Genomic DNA, 6000 nt, shown 5'->3' on the forward strand with positions numbered 1-6000 from the left:
CTAATGGATGATTTTTGCATGTTGCTTAACCTCTCTGAATCTTAGTTTCTTTATGAAGATCATAATACATAGCTGTTGAGATTGGAGAGTGGAGATAGTCATGATTAATTATGTTTATTTCTTCCACTCCAGTTTTGAAACCAATTGAGAGAGCAACACAGGATTTGGAGAGGAGATAAAAATATCTGCTTCACTGACAGGAGTTTTGGATTGCTGAACAAGGTTCAGATCTGTGGCATAATCAGGCTTCCTAATCCTACCAAAGTGGCTGTTGTATCTGGTAGTCATCACCTGAGAGCTGACTGACCTGTGTCAAGCATATGTGAGATGTCTTTTGGAAATGCCCAGAAACATTTAGGTAATGGGATGAGGCATTTCAAGGTTGAATTTCAGCAAGAGCAAGTGGGATAAAGGGGAAAAAGCAGCACATTACTTTCAAAATGGCCCCATCTTAAACTTCAGGCTAGAGTAGACAATGAAAATATGTGATACATAAAGAAACGAGTGAGATTATTAAACAGAGAGCCTTGTGGGGAACATTAAAGAGTGGGCAAGAAAAATTCTCAGACATGGTGATTCTAGAATTGAAAAATCATAGGCTCTTTTGCTTCTCTCCTTTTTAAGAGCTCTCACAGGAATTTTTGGATCTGGCTACTGAGCAAATATGTGAATAATAACTTAGGATCAGCTGGATATAAGAGGTTTCCACCAGAGGTTCATGAAAACCAATGTTTTTAAGCATCTATTGGGCAACTATAATAAACAATCAACAAGATGTTTAAACAGTTGATTCTGCTGGCGGCCCAGCCAGTTTTTAACTGTATCGGGAAAACTGGCCTGGGGGTACAGCCTGAGATTATTCCAGCCCTGCTATTACAACTCCAGAAATTCCCTTTCTGTTACAAATTTCTACCCCAGTGAGGTTTGCTTATTTTTGGCATTTTCACCATGCACCAGTGAATCAGCTAGCCTACAGGCCAAGGAGAGGAGAAAAATCTCAACTAAAACTCAACCCAGTTAGGATGTCTTCATCTATTTTTCTGTGGGGAAAAATATAGCTGGACTCAGTGACTAGTTGCATCATTTTTCTAATTTTTATTTTTGACTCTCAAGTTTTGGAAGGCATAATAGAGACAGTCTCAGGAACATCACTTAGAAGATTGAGTTCGTTATTTTGCAAAGCTTGGGTAGTGACACTTCTGCAAAATGCACAAGCACATGAGCAAACAGAGAGACGTGTGAATTCAGGAAAGCAGCCAAATGCACATCAGAGCTGAGGAATGTCGCAGTGAAATGAAGAAAACTTGTAAACACCTATCAGTATTTTTAGGTAGAGAATGTTCTAACATATTGCCAATGGGTGCTGCCTATATGTTCCTTCTCCTAAGCTTTAAAATCAACTGATATTAAAGGTGGTTTGAAAACAATGAAAAATGACAGCTTTATTAATCTAGATGATGTGTGTGTGAGTGTGTGTGTGTGTATGTGCACATGCACACGATGTGTGACTGCTGCATATACAGACTGCATTTTTACTGTGGGTCTTGCACAGACGAGGGAGCCCTCTACTGATCGGAAATTGTACTAGATGTAAACTGTGGAGGGATGCTTTCAGTGCATTGCCTCGTGTATCCTCCAAAATCCAGAAATTTTGCTTATTTATTTTTCAAATCATGAAGACAGATATTTTATTTTTGGAAAGGGCCTAGAGATGTCAGTCATCATATGCATGCAAGTATATCTAATTCCTTCTATTTAAGGTGAAATTCTTTGATTAAAAATATCTACACCCCGTCTTCAACCTTTTAATATAAAGATGAGTTTGCTGTAACACTATTAACTGCAAATGTCTGCATGACTATGATAAGAATGTGTAACAAAGATCATAGCCGCATTTATCTACTATCATGGTTTATCACACATTATTTTTTCCCTTATGCATGCATTGTTTATTTTATTCCTTTTTTTTTTCTCAGAGAATAAAGACAATTTTAAGGATGACAATTTGAACTAATTTATATGGACAGGTTTGTGTGTGCTGTATTTTCATACACGTATTTAAATCATATTATTCTGTTCAGACTAATATCCGCTAAGTCCCGTGTACAGGCAAGATTAATATTTACTTGCTTTTGTGTTTAGATATCTGATTTTTAACCTCATGTCCTTACAAAATAATTATAGTTCAACTTTTAAATAATATAAATCAATGGATAAAAATAAAACATGGTTGAGTGCATTAGCTCACACCTATAATCCTAGCACTTTGGGAGGCTGAGGCAGGCAGATCACTTGAGTCCAGGAGTCCAAGACCAGTCTGGGCAACATGCCAAAACTCTAGCTCTACAAAAAATACAAACATTAACCAGGTATGGTGGTGCATGCCTGTAGTCTCAGCTACGTGCGGGGCTGAGGGGGGAGGATAGAGGTGGAGGTTGCAGTGAGCTGAGATCACACCATTGCACTGCAGCCTGGGTGACAGAGCAAGACACTTTCTAAATAAATATAATATAATATAATATAATATAATATAATATAATATAATATAATATAATATAATATAATATAATGTAATATAATGTAATGTAATATAATTAGAAATGTTGTTCAGTTGTTTTCAACATGACTTGCCTAATCCTATTATGTGATAGTCTTTCTTAAACATGTTTTTAAATAGACTGTTGATTATTAAAGTGCCAAGCATTCTGATTTTTAACAAAGAATTAACATTTTTCTTGGAAGTTAGCTTAAACTTTTATTAGTTTTATGTATGAATTTTACAATTAAATCAATTTTTTTTAACTAAACTCAGTTCGTGTCTCGTTCTGTATATAATCTTGAACTCTAACCCTAGATGAAGGCACTGTGTGTTGTTAAACAGCTACACCTGGAATTAACATGGCAGCATAGCTGACTGGGACATGCAAGTGACACAGCTTTAACAGCTGCCATCGTTTGACTACCAGCATTGATTTTGCTTCTACACAATGTCCTCATCTCTCACCAATCTGTCACTCTTCCTGTGGTTCCAACATTACAGAATAGCCATTGCCTTTATTTCATTGAGGATAAAACACATGATGTCAACCTAGAATGATCAATTTACTCTGCTATTAAAAGCCACCATTTATGAAATGCCTACTGTGTGCCAATCCCTTTTCAGAAAAATAACCCAAACCTTCTTAGAAATCTGCATGACAAATGTCACTATTCCAGTTTGTCTGTTGGTATTCTTTTTGTTTGCAAATGACAAATCCTATTCAAACAAAGTTAAGCAGAAGAAGGGGATTTTATTACAAGTCTGACATTGTAGTATCTCATAGAATCCCAAAGGTCAGGTATTGCTTTCTCAAATGACATGTCCTAATAGTTTCTATAAGATTTCATTATTTCTTATTACAGTATTTTCATAGGTTCACTGTAAGTTAGGCGTGGTTAAAAACATCAGTCATTATTTATGGGTATTAAACTACAGTGATTTTTGGCTAAGGCTAATTTCTAATATCCCTAATTTTAATTTCATTAAAGAGAGAAGATCTTTTTTGCTGATTTTTTCTGTTTTTCACACATATCTGAGTAAAAAAAATGCCAAATCAGTTTATATACCAGCTAAATAGTTTCATAAACTTGCTACATAGCTTGTAATGCCTTCAAACTAAAGGAGTAGGCAATAATCAACTATAATAAGTGCTGTAGAGTTTCACATTAGATTTTATTTCTGTCACTTGTCTATGATGCCGCAACAAAGCTCTGGCAACAGTCTGTGGTATCCCCAGTCCCTTCTCCCTGCGGCTGAAGGGCTAGTCAGTGCAGTGACTGGGGATATGATCACATGAAGAGGGCTGGCAGGACTGCAGCAGCAGCAGCTATTGTGCCTGTCCTCATAGTTTAAGCATGTCTCTACATTGCTGGTGGAACAAGTGGTGACTCTCTGAATGTAAATGCTCCCAATCTAGTTCAATTTGCTACTATCACTGGAATCTGCCTTTCATTCTAGCTTGTCTACTGGACTCTGCTTTGAGATTCTGCTCTGGTTTCCAGCTCTGCCTAGGAATGCCCTGTACATTACATCTGAATAACAATCATTTAGTGTACGGATGGACAACTTACATTAGTATGCAGTGCTGGGATTAGAATATTAGGTTGTGATGTCAGGGATAATGTGAGATAAGATCATTTAGGATATCTGGTTTCTCTATACTCCTGAGAAGGTCATTAGGAACAGGGACGGGATAAGGTTGAGGTGGCTGTGCATTTCATTTACAGCAAAGACCTGCTTTAGTTAGACTGCTCTCCTATCACTAGATAAAAACAAGATCCTGTTGTATGATTTGTTGAGGCGTATCTGCCATTCACATAGCCTACGTATATAGCATTCCTTAGAACATAACACCAAATACAGTGCAATGCCCTACAACTGCTGTTACTTGAGTTTGCCTATTAATAGAGATGGATCATGCAGGGTCTGTGCTCTGTTCAATGATCAGAAATGGATACATGAAATTTGGGCGCAGATATAAAATTTGTACAGGCAGAGGAAATTTAATCAAGCCTGAAAAAGAAATGATTACATGTTACTTTTTGGAAGGAATCATTTAGTATGCTACATTTCCAATGAGTTAATTTAACTGTCTGGGTAAAAAATTCCATGAAGTATTATGCTCACGTACACTCACCAAAGGAACAGTATTATTTTAATTTGGAAGCTGTTACTTCTTTTCATATATAATCACTAGGTGAGCAAACTGATTCTTTCATGTCATACAGTTGCCAACTGAATAAAAACAGGCAGTTACCCTGTATGTACATTTTCAGCACATTTTGTCTTGTGATAGGATTGAGTTCTAATGCTTTCTCTTTGTTTTTCATAATGGTGTAATTTTGCAATATATTTCAAAGTGCAAGACTTTCCAAATCTTATAGCTGAAGGCCTTGAAAGCATACTATCTCAGGGGTTCATCAGACTGAAAGCATGGTTCTGGTTAGTGAGCACAGCCAGCACAGAGATGAAATGCATTCTGCCCAGAGAAGGTCTGGGCTGAGCCATTCGGTTGAACATGTTGCAGCTCTAGTCACCTTCCCAGTCTAGGAATGACAAGAATACCTTTTAATCATGCAGTCAATTTGGTCTCACTAAACTCTGCTGAAAACTCCATATATTGCTTCTGGAACTCTCTTAGACATTCTATTAACTCTTGAAGGCTGATTTCATTTCCTGAACATTGGTTTCCTTGAAAACCCGATGCCTCTTGAAATTTAAATATATGAAAAATAAGCTTACAACATGGCATTATATAAAAAAATAAACTTACAATGGGGATGCTTTTAAGAATAAACAAGGTAATGTTGATTAATCATTACCTTCAGTGCCTGGAACATAAAAAGTACTCCTAAGACATCATTATAAGCATGACTCTTCTGGGTTTTGTATTCAAGTGAAATTTTGTCAACTGTCCTTAAATCACACATAGAGTTCACATCAGTGCTAAGTAATTTAACTACTCTAGGTGTCAGCATAGATAATCATATAATGATATGAAAATTCAAAATTCAAAGTTGGCAATTACTTTTCCATCTGATTGAAGGAGTTAATGGGTGATTGTGAACCTGGTCATCTGTATAACTCAAGTGTTTCAGTATGTAGGGTACCCTACAGAGATTAGGACTCGGTGTCCCATGATTTGGAGTCAGAAACATGAACTAAATCCCAATTCTTCCATTTAGTAGCCATATGTCTCAGAGTGATTCACAATTGCTACAACATCCAGATTCTCTAACTCTTCCTGAATACTCTTCTTTGACAAGGACTCTGCAAAGCTATTTCATATACAGAAAGAAAAACAAAAGTTAAGATCATAGAATTTAGCATCAGAGCTGGTTGGGTTCCATTTTTAACACTCACTATCTATGTGACCTTGGACAACTTCCCAAACTTCTAAAACTCAGTTTCTTCCTCTGGACACTAAAATAAAAAATAGTATTAATCTTATAGTTGACTGT

At 36.5% G+C, this 6000-nt stretch overlaps 1 long non-coding RNA gene across 1 annotated transcript in view; it reads left to right on the forward strand.

The window, feature by feature from the left end:
- Positions 1–1427, forward strand: part of LOC105713283 (uncharacterized) — a 68964-nt gene extending 67537 nt beyond the window's left edge. Inside the window, exon 3 of the long non-coding RNA XR_001106524.2 lies at positions 133–1427. This is a non-coding gene — a long non-coding RNA (uncharacterized LOC105713283). The remainder of the gene's footprint in view (positions 1–132) is intronic.
- Positions 1428–6000: the final 4573 nt, after the last annotated feature.

This window comes from Aotus nancymaae, unplaced genomic scaffold (assembly GCF_030222135.1).
Source record: "Aotus nancymaae isolate 86718 unplaced genomic scaffold, 86718_ANA_hifiasm-v0.15.2.pri h1tg000006l, whole genome shotgun sequence".
In the NCBI taxonomy this organism is placed as follows: Eukaryota; Metazoa; Chordata; class Mammalia; order Primates; family Aotidae; genus Aotus; species Aotus nancymaae.